A 20,935-nucleotide genomic window follows, 5' to 3' on the forward strand; every position below is an offset into this window, starting at 1 on the left:
ACTTGTGAGGGATCCTTACTCCCTGAACCAGACCAAGATTGGTGACATCAAAACCTAAGGAATTTTGAGACTCCAAAGATTTGAGCTTCTCAGCAAGCTCATCCATACGGTGAGTGGTCTCGAGGGCCTCATCGTGCAAAGAAAATTGATCATACTGACAATCTTCAGTAACGGGGCGCCCGTTAATCCGAATCCCTTGATTCACATTGTACCTTCCGCCAATACCATTCCCAACATTTCCCGTGTTGCCAACATTACCCAGGTTTCCATCAACATTTGCGTTACCCGCGTTTCCAGTGTTCACAGGGTTATCAGCGTTCCCAGGGTTACCAGGGTTCCCCTCAGCACTTGGTATTTCCACCTCTGGATCGGGCCTCGGTTGCTCAACCAATTCCTTCAGTTTCGCCTGGCCTTCTGCCATACCAGTCATCAATGTCATGAACTGATCCATCCTTTCACGCATATCAGCCAATTCTTTCTGTATCTGGTCCATTTCTAGTCGTGGACGGTTTTCCTTTGTCGGGTACCTGTGAACTCGCTTGGGACCAATAACTGCCTGATACAGGGAACAAACATTAGACACTATGGTGACACCTGTAAAACAAACAAGGGTTAGTATGCATAATATGCGATGCGCTGCTTATTCAATTTTAAGGCCCCCCTTAAAAAGGGGATACCCTACAAATGAATAAGCATGAGATGTTGGATGCAAATATGCAGATGATGTTATGCAATGCAATGGCATGTCAATCAGAATTGCTGGATCCGCTTGAACATCTGTCAGGTTGCACTGCCTGGAGAGAAATTAAGAGGATCAAGTAAAGCACACCAAACAAAGGTCATGGGATGGATCATGTTATCCTTAATATCAACCATCCATTTTTGGTGGATTATGGTTTACACCTTATCAACACCCAAGTTTCATTGATATTAAGGATACCTGAACGGATCAACCATGAATCAAGGGTTTGTTGCAAGTCACGAGCATTGAGTTTAGGTTAAGAACCACCCAAAGGGAGTGTACTAAGGTTTAAACCTGCCAAACATGTTCTACAAAAGGTTCCCATAGTCATAATCCCATCTTTCGGATATTATCGGAGGAACGACTACTCGTATTCCAAAAATATTCTCAAGAGAGACTCTTATGAGTGTAGTATCGCGTAACAGTCGTATCAAATCTTACACTTGAACGACTTTCGCACTAGGAGGCACTCGCTTAGGGAAACCGGGTCCCCAGCAGAGTCGCCACCTGTCGCAACCTGAAAAATGGAATGCGAAAAAAAACAACCGGCGAAGAAAGACAGGAGAGTCGCCACCGTGCGTTATTTATCCCAAAGGAGGGAAAGGAAACGCTCGAAGTAAACCTGGAAAAAGGAAAGGACAAGACAGGGTCTCGCAACCAAATCTTGGGTTCGGGAGTCGATTATGTGAGGGGAAGGTATTAGCACCCCTACGCATCCGTAGTACTCTACGGGATCCACTTTTGTAGTTCTTGTCTAAAGGGTGTGGGTTTATCTAATGTGTTATTTACTAAAAAAAATGGGTCAAAAGAAAATGACTCGCACGGATGTCGCATCCACTGCATACATATCTCATCTGAATATGAGAATCAGAGTCTTCGTAGCTCGGCTACCTAGGGGTTAAGGGTAATTGTGCTCGCTAAGACATCGCGTCTTATGCCTACGTATCTCATCTGGAATGAGAATCAGAGCAAGCCGTAGTTCGGCTAACTACGGGGTTATGGAATGGGTTTTGGATGAACGACGTCACTACGCAATCTACCGGATGCTCGACCTTTGGAGACTTGCTCGCCTGTAGTAGAAGGAGTTAACGTGTTGCTTTGGGTTTTAGGGTTTGGGGGATGCTCAAGGGCAAAAAGGCAGTCCTCGACGAGGGAACCGCGCTACCTGTGGGGATACGAATACATACAAAACAAACATGCATAAAGTAAATGAGCCAACAAGGAAATCAGAATAAATCTCCCAAATGGTATCCCACGAGCAAAGTGGAATATCCAACGAGTTATCCCTGCAAAAGTCATGTGAGCCTTCACAAAAACTCAACAAAAGGGTTAGTGAAACACGATAAGGATTAAGCATTCAAGGCATTATTTATACATTCACATACATTTAAAACCGGTGGGCAAAAACCTAATGAAATTCATCCATCATACCTCATACATTCAGATGATCCAAATTAAAAGCATAAAGGTATGAGAATAAGGGCAAACCTGATTGGAGAGCTTGATTGAAATTGAGTTGCACCCGTGAGGTTTACAAAACAATCTTTAGGGTTTATGTGAGGCAGAGGTGATTCTGTGCAGTTGAGTTCCCTTCAGGGTTTGGAGGCTGCTCTGAGTTCTCTGTCAGGTTTCTCTCCAGGTTTTGTCCAGGGTTTTGTTCCAAGGAAACCTCAGAGTATTTTGCTTCTCTTCCTTTTTCTGTCTCTTTTGTTTCAATGAAACTCTAGTATTTATAGGCTAATATTGATAGCTTAGTGGGCTTTTGAGAGAGGTCCAAGTCTGAGATTTTTTTCTTTTTTTAATTATATTTTATTTATTTATTTAATTTTTTTTTTCTTTTTTTTTTTTTCGTTTTTTTTGTTTCTTTTAAAATAAAGCTTCTTGGATCTGATTCTGATTGAAATGATGAAATGCAATATGAAATGTTAGATGACCTAAAAATGAATTCATGAATGAGGAGGGCAAATTTTGGGGTGTTACAATTGTCTACCAACATGTCAATGTTTGGCAGAGGAAAATCATCTTTCCGATTAGCTTTGTTCAAATCTCTATAGTCAACACACATGCGGACTTTTCCATTCTTCTTCGGAACATGGACAATATTGGCCACCCACTGCAGATATTCGGAGGTAACAAGGAAACCAACATCAATCTGCTTCTGCACTTCCTCTTTGATCTTTACTGCCATATCAGGATGGGTCTTCCTTAACTCCTGCTTGACTGGCGGGCATTCTAACTTCAACGGAAATCTATGCTCCACAATCTCAGAATTTAAACCAGGCATGTCTTGATAGGACCAAGCAAACACATCTGAATATTCTCGAAGAAGATCAATCAACCCCTTCTTAGCCTCTAGACACAGTTGAGACCCAATCTTGACTTCCTTCACGTCATCTTCAGAACCCAAGTTGACTAGTTTAATCTACTCTTTAAACAGCTGAATGGCTTTTTCCTCATGCTCAAGTAAACGAGACAATTCATCAGATACTTCTTCATCATCAGTCTCTTCCTCGGCTTCAAACACAAGGAAATCAAATTTTGGAGAAGGAGTAGGATCATTGTATTCAATAGGTTTGGGAACCAACATGCATAATGATTTGATATTTTGATTTTAGATAAGTGAATTGTGACCAAATATTATGCAGATGGAATATTATTATTTATTTATGTTTTTTGTGATTACCATTTTCAGAAATGCAAAAAGTAAAGATATAACATCGTAGATGTGGATGCATAAAATTGTATTTTATTAATGATAATTAAAATGCCCAACAATGTTCACTTCTTCCTTAGGCATATGATAAGGATTTTCTTAAAATGTAAAACAAATTACTTATATTGGTGAACAACAATGGGAATATCAGCAACAACCCAATTGTTGCAAGTCTGGCCATGCGTCACAAAGTTAGCGCAAGCTTCGTCTTCATCGTCACCATCCTCGATCACAACAACTGAGTGTTGATCATTACCATGAATGAACCCTCCACTGTAGAAAATCGGTTGTATAACTTCTGCTTTGACGTTGAACGACCCTAGTTGAAATCCTAATCTGGCCCTATTCTTGTTTTCAGCAATTTCTATCACACGACCCCACTAATTAGTGTTGCCAGTCTAAATAGCTTTCTGAGCATCCTTCAAGGAAGACGTGGAGCAATAGACAAGGCTTGGAACAGAGTTCCAACCTCCTCCTTAGCTTCAACATAAGAAAAGGATGACATATGGCTCACTAAAAGTGCCTTCTCTCCACCAAAAACGACAAGCTTTCCGTTGTTCACAAATTTAAGCTTCTGGTGTATAGTAGATGTCACAGCTCCTGCCTCATGAATCCATGGGCTTCCCAATAAACAACTATAGGCCGGGTGAATATCCATCACTTGAAAAGTAATATGAAAATCACTCAGACCTATCTTGTTGGAAGGTCTACTTTACCAATGACGGTTTTACGAGAACCATCAAACGCTTTGACAGTCACGCCACTTTACCTTATTGGGACGCCTTGATAAGAAATTATGGACATAGTTGATTTTGGGAGCACATTAAAAGATGACCCAATGTCCACCAACACATTGGGCAAAGCATCTTCTTTGCAGTTCATCGAAATATGGAGTGCAAGATTGTGATTTCTACCTTCCTTAGGAAGCTCTTCATAACAAAAACTCAAATTATTGCAGGAAGTAATGTTAGCAACGATATGGTCAAACTGATCCACAATTACATCATGTTCAACATAGGCTTGCTCGAGCACTTTCTGCAATGCCTCTCTATGTGCCTCAAAATTCATCAACAGAGACAACACCGAAATCTTTGACGGGGTTTGGAGCAGCTGCTCCACCACATTAAATTCACTCTTCTTAATCAAAAGTAATACCTTATTATCATCATTAGTCTTCAGTTTTCTAGACTCACCAGACTGACATCCTAGAGCACTAACTGGATTCACCACTGGAAACTCTGCCTTCTTACTGGCTGAAACATCTTCTACTTCCTTTGGAAAGACCAGACCAAACACACGACCACTACGGGTCACCTTTGCAATATCAACTATATTAACCACAGAATCAGCTATTGGTAAAGGAATCTCTTGATCTTTTTCCACCATTGTGGCATTATACTGATAGGACACAGCTTTATCGGATGCATACGAGATAAGGCCCTCTAACCATATTACTAACGGCGATACCAATCTATTAACATTGTTGTTATTGCTGCTGCTATCAAACGGGATTACTACCCACTAAGGGGTCTTGAACACAGGAACAATCACATTCACATCATTTATATCTCTCGAATGACAAATTTGGATAAGCCCTTCATCCATCAACCTCTGAATATCCCTTTTGACAATAACACATCCTTGAGGGTTCACGCTGCATATCACACAACCATCATGGTCTTGCTCACAATCACTGACTAAACAAATATCTCTATGAATTGTAACCAAAGTCTGTCTGATATGGCGGACATCATAAACCTTATATTCTCCAAGACAACCATCTACCATATTGATAAAAGCATTACCATGAGCGGACAACGGATTAACTTTCACATTAGGCGCACGATGCTCAAAGGACATCATCCCACTCTTCACAAGCTTTTGTACTTCATATTTCAACGGATAATAGTTTTCTATGTCATGGCCAGGGGATCCCTGGTGAAAGGCACAATGAAGTTCAGGTTTGAACCACCATGGAAGTGGCTCGGGATTTGCGGTGGATTCCTTGGTTGGATGAGGTTCTTGAGAATAAAAGATGGATACAGTTCTGCATAGGACATATGAATAAGGTCAAAAGAGACCTTCTTCCTCTCAAAACTTTGTTTGTGATTATTGTTGTTGTTGTAGTTGGTTCTTTGTTGCGGTTGTTGTTGACTTTGTTGTTGTTGAATCGGAACAAATTGATTGTTGGAATTATTGGAAAATACAGGAATCACTGAAGAAACTTGATGTTGATGTTGATGAGGTTGAGAACTCTTTTTGACATGAGGCTTCCCCTGTCTCCCCATAGTTACTGAATTAGTTTCCCCCTCCTTCCTCTTGGAGAAGCTACCATCGTACTTTTTACTGGACAATGCTTCTTCCTTGAACAGACGTCCTTCACGGACTCCCTCTTCTAGCCTCATCCCCATGTTTACCATTTCGGTAAAGTCATTGGGGGCACTGACAATCATGTGTTCGTAGTAAAACAAACTCAAAGTCTTCAGGAAAATCTTCATCATTTTTTTCTCTTCCAATAGCGGACTAATCTGGGCAGCGAGCTCCTTTCACCTCTGAGCATATTCTTTGAATGTCTCTTTATCCTTCTGAGACATAGACCTCAACTGGTCTCTATCGGGTGCCATTTCAACATTGTACTTATACTGCTTAACAAAAGCTTCAGCCAAATCATTGAAAGTACGAACACTTGCATCGTCTAAACCCATATACCATCTCAGAGCAGCACTAGTCAAACTGTCTTTGAAGTAGTGAATCAACAACTGATCATTATCAGTTTGAGTTGACATCTTTCTGGCGTACATAACAAGGTGGCTTAATGGACAAGTGTTTCCCTTATACTTTTCAAAGTCAGGGACTTTGAACTTCATCGGGATCTTCACATTCGGCACTAGGCAGAGCTCAGCATCACTCTTCCCAAATAGGTCTTTTCCCTTCAGAGTCTTCAACTCTTTTCGCAGCTCAAGGAACTGATCCTTCATCTCGTGCATTTTCTCGTATACGTCTGGGCCTTCAGATGGCTCAGAATGGTAGATGATGTCCTCAACACGAGGCAAAGTGTGAATAACTCGAGGCAGCACAAACATGACTGGGCTAGATGCCAACATAGAATTAAAAGTGGGTGCAAACCCTTCAGACACAAAGTTTGGTGGCATTCTCCACGGGAATCCAGCAGAAACGAATTGGCTGGAAACAACGGGAGCAATCAAGGTAGCAACCTCAGAAATAATAGTCCTTTGGGGGGGAGTTGCATGAGTTGGTGAAAACTGATTATGCGCAGTAAGAACAGACTCCATCATAGCAGTCAACCGTGTAATTTCATCCTTCAGCTCTCTATTCTCTTGTTCTAAATGCTCCATGATATTGGGTTGATTAGCGCGAGTGTTGTATCGGTGAGTCAGCTTGGCTGAAGCACAGCAGAATAACCGATAAGACATCTGGCAAAAGAAAACCCTGCTATGCAAATGATGCATGAAATGCAATGTTTTTGTTTGTTTTTAATTTCAAGGAACATATGAAGTTCTATTTTTAAGACCCCAATTTTGACCCTAAGACCCCTCATGATATTTCATCATATGCATTAGCATTGAGATCACAACTTGGCAACCTCATTACCCCTCATTCATTGGGTTTGCATGGCGAGAGATAACCAAGCACATTTGATTGTATCATACTTAATTTTCTATTATTTACTAACCAAAATACCAAAAATATTTCAATGTATAGTTTGTGGCTTTTGTAGGTAGTGTGTGTGCTCACTTATGCTGTATCAAACTTATATCTAGGGTTTGAGACCCTCAATGCAAGAAGCTCAATCAAGAAATGTTTCACATTGGCTCTAATTATCATATATGGATCCCCATGTTCTTCACATGTTATTTTGATCAAGAAATCATCAAGAGTTTGTAGTTTGTTTGCCTTGGAAACCCTAGTTCATTTGGGTATCTTATGTGACTTCTTCAACACGTTTCTTCAACAATTAATCAAATACTTCAAGGGATAATTCACATTACATCATCTTATGCATATATGATCCTCCATGAGTCCTAAAAGTCAAGGTAATATCAAGCTATCAAGTTGGTTCATGGTGGTTTATTAGAGAAAGTCAAACGGTCAAAACTGGGGTTCTCTAGACCCTATCTCCTACACTTTTTGTCATATGAAAATGATTCCAAGAGAAAAGTTACTCTAAATGACATTCCAAAAAAAATTCATGTTGAATTCTAGAGCTAGTTTTTCTTGTAAAGTCATTTTTTATCATGAAATATTATAGGTAATTTTGTCTGAACCCTAGTTTGAAGGTCAACTTCCCAAGACCATAACTTGCTCAATTTTTATGTGATGAAATCCATTAAAATTCCATGATCAAATTAAATATGTATAATTAGACTTTTATGTTTGGAGTAAGTTCAAATTCAACTTGAAAATGCATGTGCCAAGAGGAAACATTATAGGTCATTTTGGACCATTACCATTGAACAAGTGATTTTCCTCAACTTCTAAAATGCATAACTCCTTCATGCAAAATCCAAATTAGGTCACATTTGTGACCAAATTTAATAGGTTTGAAAGAGCTATAACTTTGGTGGAGGAACGTTTCTCATTTGGAGTACATAGAAAAAGTTATGCAAGGTGCAAGAAGTGAACATTTGACTTGGGACTTAGAAAATTTTCAAATATGTTTGATTTCCCAAACATCCACTCAAAATTCATCATGATCCAAACTTCAAATGAAAAAGTGTTCAACGTGACAATTGTTCCACTTGATCTCACTGTTCCAAAAAGTACAAGCTCGTCTCATTTGGATCAAAATTGAGGGACTTGCGCATGGATTCATTGTGGAAAGTGTTTTGGAAAAATATGAATTCAAATGATCAAACTCTTTTGCATGCTTCCATATGATTAATTCAGTACACTTTGCACATGAATTGGAAGTGGATTGCATCATTATTAAGAAGTGCCCATGCACCCATGCAAAGAAGTTTCTAAAATTGGCCAAATTTCAAGTGGTGCAAATATAAAATGAATTTCCTATTTAAACAAGATCAAGGCTTCAGAATCATCATCAACACCTTGCCCAAGCTTTACTAGACTGATTCAAACCCCCACGAAAATAGAATTTATGAAGATTTCTCTTGAAATCGAGCTTGAACTTCATCTTCTGTTTGGAAGTTCAAAGTCTAGAAATTCACTTCCCTTTTCATCTAAATTGGTTCCTGCAAGCAAGAGGAAGAGAAAACAATCAAATCCAACTGAAGATCAAGTGGAATTGAATCAACTCGAAGGTGATTTTTCAGAAACTTCATCTCTTAGATTCTCTCTCAATTATTCACCATTCTTTGTGATTTTTGGTTGTCTGAAGTCCTATCAATGTAGGCAAGAAGATTGAGTTGCTTTAAGGTCAAACCGACGCAACTCAGTTCATGATCCTCAATTCTAATCCTTGTATCTTTTTATATACTTAGAGTTGGACAAAATAGAGGCCGGATTTAAGCTCTTGAGTATTTTTTGTTTAAATCCATGTCTTGCTTTTTCATTTTGGCGATGGTCGATGGTGGACCAGTCCGGTGAGGTCCATCGGAGAAGAAGACAGAAGCCCTAGCTCCGGTGATGTGTTGTCATGCATCTCAGCCATAGGATCCAACTGATTTGTTCTAATCTCGTGCGTTTCTTTTGAATACCACATGTGTGGGATAGTTGACTGAAGCGTATATGGAACGCGCGTTTCCATCCATCTGATTTGCCACCTCAATCAATGAGAGAGATCAGATGGCTCTCCTTTTTTTGAATTTTTGAATATTTCATTTAATTGCTTATTTTTAATTAATTCATATTAATTTCATTTTTAATCCAAAAAATATGGGACTTTCACCAAAAAATTTCAAATATTTTCCTTTTTAATTTTTTGAATTAAATTTATTTTTTGGATTAATATTGATATTTTTCATGAATTAATTGTTTTTATGTATATTTTTAATTGTTTAAAAATACTTCTGAATTTTCAAAAATTATGAATTTTTTTGTCTAAGGTCCTTTGACCTTCATTGACCTAGGATAAATCCCTTGGCGATTTATTTGGTGTTTTGTAGAGATTTTAGGTTTTTTGATCAAACATCATTTAATTTAAATGCATTTTAATTTGATTTTTAATTGATTAATTGTGTTGAGCCATTTTTATTGACTTGTGAAGTTTGACTATGTGTTTGGGCCTTGGTCAAGGTTGATTTGACTTTTGTTGGATTAAAATCATTAGATTTAGGGGATTGATGAAATGCACATTTCATCTCCCAAAATGGATGAATGATTTTAATTTGATAAAATTCCTCCCATGACCAATTTGTGTTTGTCTCATCTCCCCTCCTTCTTCATCTTCAATCCCGTTCTATCTTATTCCTTCCATTGACATATGACATCTCAATATCCTAAGGCTAATTAGTTCATCAATAACTTCATGTTAGATGAACCAATACAAGTATGGATGAGATTAGGTTCATCCTTTGATCATTTTCTTTTTTGAGTGTAGTATGTTTTAGGAGTATGGTTCATTATACCATATCTCTAACATGCATTAACACCAAAATTTTATTACCCGGCCTCAGATAGTTGTGACTTCTACATAAGTCCAATTACGATTGCTTAACATAGCGCTAAATTTTGACCTAAAAGGCATAGCATTCTAGTAAGTGAGATTGAAAGTCTCCCCCCTTTCATGGTATTGTGTGGAAACTTGGCCTTTTTTCCTTCCTTTGGAAGATGTCTTGGTTCAAGGGTCCATGCTTGTGAATAGAGGGCTGAGTGTTCTCCAAAGTCTGACTTAATCAATTGAAAAGAAAAACCCACTAACATCTAATCAAATAACATTTGACTAACTTTTATTATTATTTTCATTTACCTTATGTACTTTAAATTCAAGTCATTTACCATTTCATTTGCCATTTGACATATCATTAACTTGTTTATGTTTATGCCATTTTTACTTTGCTCACTTGAGCCATATATTGTGATTGTATATATTTGTTTGTGTACCTTGTTTGTGTTTGTGATCTTAGGACCATAAAATACTTAATAAACAACAAAAAACCCTAAAAAATGTTTGTGTAGACTGTTGGATTTGATCTGAGCTTTGGACTTAGATTTTGACAACATTCCATGTGCAAAAGGACTTGGGTAGTGCCCACATTTCTGAAACCAAGTCATTATGAATTGAGATTTCATCTGATGCAAGTATTCGGATCCACTTGAGTTCATCTGCTACATGGTCTTGATGCAAATGTTACTATGAACATGTGCCTAATGCCTTATTCCGAGCCATTCAAGGAGTATGTCATCTGATACATGGAAGATTATAAAGAAGGCAATGAAGTTTCTAGCTTGGATGTGGCTATCTTTATTTGATGCCTTGCTCTTCATCTTGCTACTTGTTTATTGATATTTCTTGATTCTAAAGTCCAAAGGAATAGTGGGTTTCTATATGACATTCTTGTCAATTGGATTGAATCTCATTGGTCAGATCCTTTCAACTCTTAACTTTTAACTTTTATGCTTATAATTAGTCTCTTCATCTCCTCCCATTTCTTAAATTTCAAATCTCTCCCCATTTTCAAAATCTTGGCCTTATGCCATTACATTTTACACTCTTTTCTTAATAAAACTGATAAATGAAGTTAACCATATTGACTTAAAATTTCAAAAGACAAAAAGAACTAACACTCATGCAAACTCTTTTAGTCCCTTTGTTCCTCTTTTAAATTTAAATTTTTCTTAAAAGCAATCAACTCACTTTGAAATTGATACCACGAACTACGAGGTTTTGATCCCTCATTTTTATGTTGGTACGTAGGCACAAGTCCGAAGGTCTTGTCAAACACAAAAATATAATTAATAAATTATTTTCTCATCCCCACATTATATTTATTGCAAGCATATTTTATACCAAAAACACATCCACACATAAAAAAGGGCTCTCTAGGAGTACCTAGGACACTTTAGGTGCTAACACCTTCCCTATGTGTAACCAACCCCCTTACCTGTAATCTCTGGCATTTTATTAGTTTTGATTTGAAAACTTCTTATCTTTGGGTTTTGTTAGTACTTTTCCCTTTTCCTTTGGAAATAATAAATGTGCGATGGCGACTCTGGTTTTATTGACGTTAAGTTTATCCATAGCTTAATGGTCATGAATTTTCCGCTACAAAAATTAAGTGGCGACTCTGCTGAGGAGTAGTCCTCAGTGGGTTTAACCTACTTTTTTGTGTGTAAATATTTATATATTTGATGCTTGTATATTTGTTTGTGTGATTGATCTTCTTGTTGTGCTTGGTGATCTTTGAGTGGTGAGATTAGTTCTAACCCGAACTTTAGTGAAATTAAGATAGGAGGATGGTATAGTCATGCTCGACTTGTATGGAGTAGTCTTTAAAAAGTTGGCTTGAGACCCATCTACTCAGTGGATACCCTTGGGAGTGTAAGACCCTAATTTTGACCCTAAGATCCCTCATGGCATCATATCATTGCTCATTGCATTGCCTCAAGGATCATAGCATGTGTGGCTCCTTTACCCTTGGGTTGGGACTTGTGTGAGTGGTTTGAGACCTCCAAGCATGCTTGAATTGTATATTATTGCTTTTCTTATTTTTGTTCACTAACCAAAAGCACAAAATATGTCACTAACTCTTTTTGTTTTGAAGCTCAAGTGATCATGTGTGCCAATGCTCCTAGGAGGCTCCTAAGCTCAATGAAGTGGTTAGATGAAGATGAAAACAAGCATGACAATGGTCCATAAAGCTCATAATCATCATATATGCCTCCTAAGTGTCTAAATTTGACAATTTGATCAAAATAAACCAAAGGGGTTGAGGATTGTTTCCCAAGGAAACCCTAATTCAACTATGCATTGACTATGCCTTGCTCATAAAGCAACCTCAACCTATGATCAAATTTAATCAAGGTAAGTTCTCTCATTAATTATTTCATGCATATATGAGCCTATGTGAGTATCCTCAATAATTCATTCATCAAGATTTGAAGTTTGGCCTTGAGAATTTGACCAGTCAAGTCATCTGACAAAACTGAGGATCCCTGAGACCTAACTTTTGATGTGTTTGTCAAATGAATATTACCCCAAGAGAAAAAATGTTATTAAGAACCATATGAACAACTTTCATGTTCATCAAAAATACATTTGAAACTTTGAAGGTCATCATTCATTTCAAAACATTATAGGTCATTTTGACTGAAACCTTAATTTTGGGTCAACTTCCCAAGGACCTAACTTCTTTAATTTTTATGATTTTGAGGTGAGACCAATTTCATTGGAAATATTAAGATGTCTACTTCAAATGTTATTTTGGACAAAATTTCATAATCCTAAAAGAAACACATGTGATAATACAAAACATTATAGGTCACTTTGGACCAAAACCATTGAATTTGAAAAATGTCCAATTTCAAGTGCCCATAACTTTCTCATCAAAATCCAAATGATGAAAAATTTAAGTCTAAAGTGATCATATTGAAAATATCTACAACTTTTGTGTTGGAGGTTTTTCCATTTGAGGCTTGCATCATTGAAACAGAAGGGTTTGAAGGTGATCACTTTTGACAAAAAATTTCAAAGGAAACATAGACATGTTTTGTACCTCAAACTTCAAGGACAGTTTTCTTAAATTTACAAACTCCAAATGGATTTTTTCCCAACATAGCTTTTGTTCCTTATGTCAAGAGATTTCCATGTGTGACTTTCGAAGAGCTAAAGGTTTATGTTCAAATATGCAATTCACTTTGAAACTTCAAATGCAAGTTAATACAAGGCCTTGTGCACGTCCATTTCAACTCATAATGGTATCAGCTTGCATTTCCATCCAATTTTGGGCCTCACATGTACCTGTACAGGCCCATGCATGGAGGATCCAATTCTCATGCACACGAGCATTTCATTGCTTTGCTTCATCTCCAGCTATAAATACATGGCATTGCTCATTCAAATCTCAACCTTAAGGTGATCTGAAAGGCCGCTGATGTGAAAACCCAACCTTACTCAAAGGAATTTCCATTTTTCATTCTTCAAATTCAAGCATGAATTTCAACTTCCTTGGTTGATCTTCAAGTTCCAATTCCTTAGCCTTGCATCCTCACCATCTCAAGATCAAAGTGGAAGCAAGAATTTGAGCAGATCGTGTTGTTTAAAGCTGCACTTCAAAGGTATATCATCAAAGTATTTTGATCTAAATCTTGCTCCATAATGTGAATTGCTTGCATTTGAATTGTTTTCTGAAGTCCTCGAGCAAGAGGCAGGCCAGTGGTGGTCTTGATTTCATGAATTGATCCATTTCAGTTTGCATACCTTGATTTTCAAGCTCAGATTTCTCACTTGATAGAAACATTGAGCACAATCCAAGGTTACAGGGCTGATGTACATCACCCCAACTTCATTTTGGTACCACGCTTGTTAATTTTCATTGAGGTGCAAAAACCTGCGCGTGGTGGCCAAAGTTTGTTCTCTGGCCGGAGAAGATGGTGGTTTCCACCACCATCCCCACGTGGATGCTCCAGCGCCCTTGGATTGTTTGAAACAATCTAATCTTGGGCGTCCGTGTGTTTGACTTATTTTAAATGGTTATGTTTCACGCTTGACTTAAGACCATGGTACATCAGCGCCTCTGAGCCCTTGGATGACGCCACGTCAATTAATGAATTAGATCCAAGCGCCCCTAATTTTTGGCATTTTTTAATTTTTGTTTTAATTTCTTTTATTTTCAAAAATTCATAACTATTTTATTTGGAATCACAAAAATATGAGATCAATGGCAAAAATTTTCTTGAAAATTCTAGTTTCATAATCTGATTTTTAATTATTTTTGTGATTTCATTTAATTTTTTTGTGAATTTTTTTGTTTTTAATAGTTTTTAATTCATTTTAAATACTTTTTGATATCTGAAAATTCCAAAAATATTTTCTTAACATATATGGATCATGATAAGTCAATGAAAAATAATCTCATCAATTTCTTAACTGATTTGAGATTTATTTGAGATTTTAATTCATTTATGTTATTTTTTCATTGTTTTTAATTGATTTTAAATAGTTTCTGTTTTCAAAAAATATTGAGAAAATTTATCAAACCTTGTTTGACCATGTTAGACCAATGAGAATTTAATTGGACTTGTTTAAGTTGATTTGAATTGAATTTGAGGTTTGACCATATTTTGTCCATTTTAATTTTGCATTTATTTTAATTTCAAAAAATGCCAAAAAAATATATTTGACTTGTTGACTTTTAATCATTCATTTCTCTTCTGTTTTACATTGGTTGATGTCGATTTGATTCACATTTGATCATTGTGGTTTGATTATTTCTTTTGAATTCTCCTTTTATCCATTTCATCTTCATCTCTTTTCTTCTTTTTATTTTGTCAAATGAGTTAATGATTTGTGGTTGGTCTTGACATATGAGAGGCTTAACCTTCTTTGATCCAAATCAAACTCAACTTGATCAAAGATCAAGTGAGTTACTTTGTGTCCAAGATAGGTTGCTTCTTGGTCAAGCAAAAAACCTAAAGTCCATACAAGGCTTTCCTTCTTTTCTTTTGGCATGGCAAGTTGTAGGAGCTTGGCTTACTAGTCATGATCTCTAACTTGTGTTTATTTGCCTATAGTTTTAATGACCGACCTCAGAGAGGTGTGACTACTACATTAGTCCACCTACGATTGCTTAACATAGCGCTAAATTGTCTTATGACACACTAACATTAACCATTAACTACTAACTTTAATTCAAGTATTTAATTTCTTGCAATTTACTTTAATGCAATTTACTTTCTTTCTCATTTATTCATATTACTTTTATTTTGCTCACTTGAGCACATATTTTATGTTTATGTCATTTTCCTTTTGCTCATTTGAGCTCATTATTGTATATAAATATATTGTTGCTTTGTGTTTGTTTTGTCTTTATTTGTGTGAACCCAATGCAAAAAGGAGAAAGGACTTAGAATTCGGACCTAACCTATGCTTCAAGGAGTTCAAGAGCAACTAGGCCTCATGCCTTTAGAATGCTAAATCTTAAAGTTGACTTCAAAGGACCCCTAATCTAAACTCATTCTTTGTCCATTCCTCTTATTGTATTGTGAACTTTTTGATGTTTGCTCTTGTGTGATAGGGATTCCATCTTGAGATAGTAAGAAGGACCATTGTCATGAGTAGCCAAGTTAAGAGAGACAAGCCAAATGGAGATTCTAGGAGCTTGAATATAATATTTGTTTGATTGCTTGAGTGATTGCTAAGTCCAAAGGAAAGGAGCATTTTGAATCATCTTTATGATCTCAAGAAAAGGAACTCCAAGGGTTTTATCTCTTCTCTTATCTTTGCATGTTTAGGACTAGCCCTTCTCTTCTTCTCTCCACTCTAACCCAAGCCAATCTCATTTATGTGCAAACTTTGACTTTGTTTCAAACTAGAAACCTAGGCCTTATGCCTTTGATTTTTCAATCTCTTTTCTCCAATATTCATTGGTGAATAAACCTTAATTCAACTTTGACTTCATTTTGTAAATAAATCTAACTTGTAAATACAACTCACTTCAAGTGATTTTTTGTGGTTCCAATGGCCACCTTTGTTAATTTTTTTTTTCATAAACATTAGCCTTAGGTTTGAGTTATCATAATGGTTGATGTAAACCTCACCTTATCCTTAGTTATTGGACTATAAGTCTTTCATACTTATTATAGGGTGGATCCCTCACTAGTATGTTGAAGCTCTCCTTACGTGGTGGATTGTTGGTTTAGGTTGAGTTTTCTCCCTTTGATAACAAAAGACCTCAAGGCTTTTGACAAATCAATTCACCAATATTTTGAGATTTTTACCCCGAACTACGAGGTTTTGATCATACCTTTGTGATGGTACGTAGGCAATGGGTTCATCCATTCAAACAAAATTGTAAATATAATGTATATTCTTTTCTCATCCCCCCAATCTTGTTTGCACAAATATTTTCACAAATACCAACCTACAATACACATTTGCAAAAAGAGGTTCCCTTAGAGTACTAAGGATGTTTTGGGTGCGTAAAACCTTCCAATTTCATAACCAACCCCCTTACCTAGATCTCTGACATTTTTATTAGTTTTTGATTTGATAAAACTTCTTACTTGGCTTTTGTTCGCTTTTTAGCCTTTCCTTTGGACAAATAAAAGTGCGGTGGCGACTCGAATTGTATGTTTACTCTTGGTTTAGTCAATAAACCATAAGGTAACAAATACCCCGCTACATGGAGCTATTGATGTCACACAAGTTATTTGTGGTTAGGCATTACTTTCTCTGATTTAGGGTCCGAGAAGATGAGGACCGTAGAACATTTAACCCAACTTGGCCTATTTAGGATGTAGTGCGGAGACTGTTCAGGTGTAGACTTGATAATAGCTGTTACACGATACTACACTCAGACGAGTTTCTCTTGAGAATATTATGGGTTGATGAGTCAGTCATCCTAACTTATAATATCTGATAGATGGAATTAAGACTTTGGAAACTTTTTAGAACATGATCTACAGGTTTTATCCTTAGTACACTCCTTGGGGATGGTTCTTAACCTAACTTCATGTCTTGATTCACAACAAACCCTTGATTCTTGTTTGATCCAATCAAGTCTTGTCAATATCAATGGAGCTTGGGTGTTGATAAGGTGAAAACCATAATCCACCAAAATGGATGATTGATCTTGACAATGACTTGATTCATCCCTTGACCTTTGTTGTTTGCCTTGTGTGTGATCCCTTATTTGTGATTGTTGCATTCATGCATTCATGCGCATCATGACAATCATCACACGAAAAATAGTTTCAAGGAACTGAGGTTTTATTTGCAAATAGTTTTAGACCATGGATTGTGGACGAAGGAACACTAAGAAGTACAATTTTAGATGTCCTAATTTGAAAGAGCTAAGGAATCTATCATCTTTTGTATTAGATCCTTTGGATTTCAAGCAACGTCATGGGAAGCTTCTACCGTTGCTTCACTTTTCCCGATTATCAGCTTATGCCTACGTTGGAGGAATATGCCCATCTCTTGGGAATACCTGTTTCTGACAAGTTGCCCTTTAGTGGTTTGGAAGAGATTCCCAAATCTCATATTATAGCCGAAGCTCTTCATCTTAAGAAGTCTGAGATTGAGGCTCATTAAGTGAAGAAAGGAGGAATGTTTGGGTTGACTTTTGAGTTCCTTATTGGGAAAGCTACTACCTTTGCTCAAGCCGCTAGTGTGGATGCTTTCGAAGCCATCTTTGTGTTTCTCATCTATGGTTTGGCTTTGTTCCCTAACATTGATGGTTTTGTTGATGTTAACACCATTAGAATCTTCTTGATTGGGAATCCCTTGCCTACTCTGTTAGGTGATATGTACTTATTTTTGAATCTAAGGAATTCTAAAGGTGGTGGAACTATTATGTGTTGAGTCCCTCTTCTGTACAAGTGGTTTATTTCGCACTTGCCTCAGACGCCTGCTTTTATGGAGAACAAACAATGTCTATGGTGGTCTCAGAGACTTATGTGTCTCACTAATGATGATATTGTTTGGTATGATTATATGATGAGTAGCTTGGATATTATTGATTGTTGTGGTTAATTCTCTAATGTTCCTCTCATTGGTACACAAGGAGGAATTAACTACAACCCTGCTTTGGCTCGTCGTCAACTTGGGTCCCACTTGAGAGACAAACCTAATAACACTCAGTTAGAAGGTATTTTCTATCAAGAGGGTAAAGATCCCCAACATTTGAAGCAAAAGATGATACGTGCTTTGCATAACGTGCATAGGAAAGAAATATCCGAACTTGGTCCGCACAACTGTGTAGCTTTGGAAGCTTACACTACTTGGGTGAAGAAGAGAGCTTTGGAGTTGAAGATGCCTTATGCTTGTGAAAGACCTATGTCTATGGTTGTGGTTTAGCCATTAACTCTCCCTAAACAAGATGTAGAGGAGATGGAAGACGTACTCGCCAAGATGAAGCAAGAGAAAGATATGTGGGAAGAGCAGTTCCATGCTTTGAGCCGAAAGCATGAAGAGTTGCAGCTTGAGTCCAAGGACAAAGATGCGCTTATTGAACTTCTTGAAGACCGAGTGGTGAATTGACAGATAGAGCCAGAGATCCCATCATCCTCTAGTATGCCTCAGCCTTCTGGTGCTTGGAAGAAGATTATTGATCAACTTGTCCTTGAGAAGGATCAGATGAAGACTTCTTTTGAGTCCGAGATTCGATGCATCCGAAGGAAGTACGCGCCATTAGCTAGATCATCTGAAATTGTTGTTAGGGGATCCTTAGGATGATTAGTTTCCTTTTGTCTTGTATTTGTATTTTGGTTTCTGAAATTATACTCAGTGTAATCCTCTCAAATTTATGTGAATAAAAGAGATTTGTTATGGTCAAATCAAATTGTTACTATTTAGTATTTGCAAATATAACTTTGTATGTTCCTTGAAATTGAAAATAAACAAACAAAAAAATTGCATTTCATGCATCATTTGCATAAACAGGTTTCTTCTGCCAGATGTGTTATTGGTTATTCTTCTGTGCTTATTCCAAGCTGACTCACCGATACAACACTCGTGCCAGTAGACCGAGAATCATGGAGCATTTGGAACAAGAGAACCAAGAGTTGAAAGATAAGATTGCTCGTCTAACTGCTATGATGGAGTCTGTTCTAGCTGCTCAGAATCAGTCTTCTCCAACTCCTGCAACTCCTCCTCCTCAGAGGAATGTCATCTTAGAGGTTGCTACTTCAACCTAGCCCATTGTTGCTACTCAATCTGGTCCGACTATGCCTGCTGGAGTCCCGTGGGGAATGCCGCCAAATTTTATGCCTGAAGGGTTTGTGCCTACTTTTGCTTCTATGCCAGCATCTATCCCGGTCATGTTTGTGCCGCCTTTAGTCGTTCACACTCTGCCTCGTGTTGAGGACACCATATATCATTCCAATCCGTCTAAGGGTCCCGATGTTTATGAGAAGATGGACAAGATGAAGGATCAGTTCCTTGAGCTGCGAAAGGAATTGAAGACTCTGAGAGGAAAGGACTTGTTCGAAAAGAATGTTGTTGAAATTTGCTTAGTGCCGAATGTCAAGATCCCGATGAAGTTCAAAGTCCCCGACTTTGAGAAGTATAAGGGAAATACTTGTCCACTTAGCCACCTCGTTATATATGCAAGGAAAATGTAAACGCAAACTGATAATGATCAATTATTGATTCACTACTTCCAAGACAGTTTGACTGGTGCCACTTTGAGATGGTACATGGGGCTAGATAGTGCAAGTGTTTGCATAATTAATGATTTGGGTGAAGCTTTTGTGAAACAGTATAAGTACAATGTGGACATGCAGCCTGATAGAGACCAGCTAAGGTCTATGTCTCTGAAGGACATAGAGACATTCGAAGAGTATGCCCAAAGGTGGAGAGAGCTTGCTGCTCAGATCAATCCTCTGTTGGAAGAGAAGGAGATGACCAAGATTTTCCTTAAGACCTTGAGTTAGTTTTATTACGAACGAATGATTGCTAGTGCCCCATTGATTTTACTGAAATGGTAAACATGGGGATGTGATTAGAGGAAGGAGTCCGAGAGGGACGTCTGTCTAAGGAAGAGGTGTCATCAAGCAAGAAGTATGGAAATAGTTTTGCCAGAAAGAAGGAAGGAGAAACCAATGCAGTGCCAATAGGGAGGCAGAGAAGGCCTCATGTCAAAATAAATCCGCAATCGCGTCATCATCATCGTCAAGTTTCATCAGTTATTCTAGTATTTTCAAACAATCAATCAATGCCAGTTTAATAACAATGTCAACAACAACAGCAACAAAGAACCAACAACTATAACAACAACGCCAATAATCAACAACAACAACAGAATTTCGAGAGGAAGAATGTCTCTTTCGACCCTATTCCTATGTCATACGCCGAACTGTATCCATCTTAGGTTCTTTGCATGATTTAGAAAGCAACCTATCCTTAATGCAAAGCCATTCACTTGATCCATGATCAAGATGAATTAGATTTGAATCAAGGAAGATTAAACCTCCATGTATCAATGCTAACCACCAATCTTTAACTCATTGATCAAAAAGAAAAAGAAGAAGAAGAAGTAGATGAAGAAATAAAGTGCATTAATGGAAATGGTATGAGATAATCAACAAGCATTGACCAAAGATAGAGAAGATCAAGGTCAAACAATAGAAAACAGAAGCAAAATGAAGATTAGAAAACAAGAAACAAATAAAATATTTTTTGCATTTTTTTAATATTAAAATAAAACTTGAATTAAAATAATAAAGAAAGTTCAAACTTCAAACTCACTTCTAATCAACTTTGAAAAGTCCAAGTGAATTATCCCTAGTTCAACAAGGTCAAACAAAGTTAGACAAAAAAATTCAGCATTTTTAAAAGTCATAAACTATTTTAAATCAATTAAAAATGCATAAAAATAACCTAATTGAACTAAAATCTC

This window comes from Lathyrus oleraceus, chromosome 3 (assembly GCF_024323335.1).
Source record: "Lathyrus oleraceus cultivar Zhongwan6 chromosome 3, CAAS_Psat_ZW6_1.0, whole genome shotgun sequence".
NCBI lineage: Eukaryota > Viridiplantae > Streptophyta > Magnoliopsida > Fabales > Fabaceae > Lathyrus > Lathyrus oleraceus.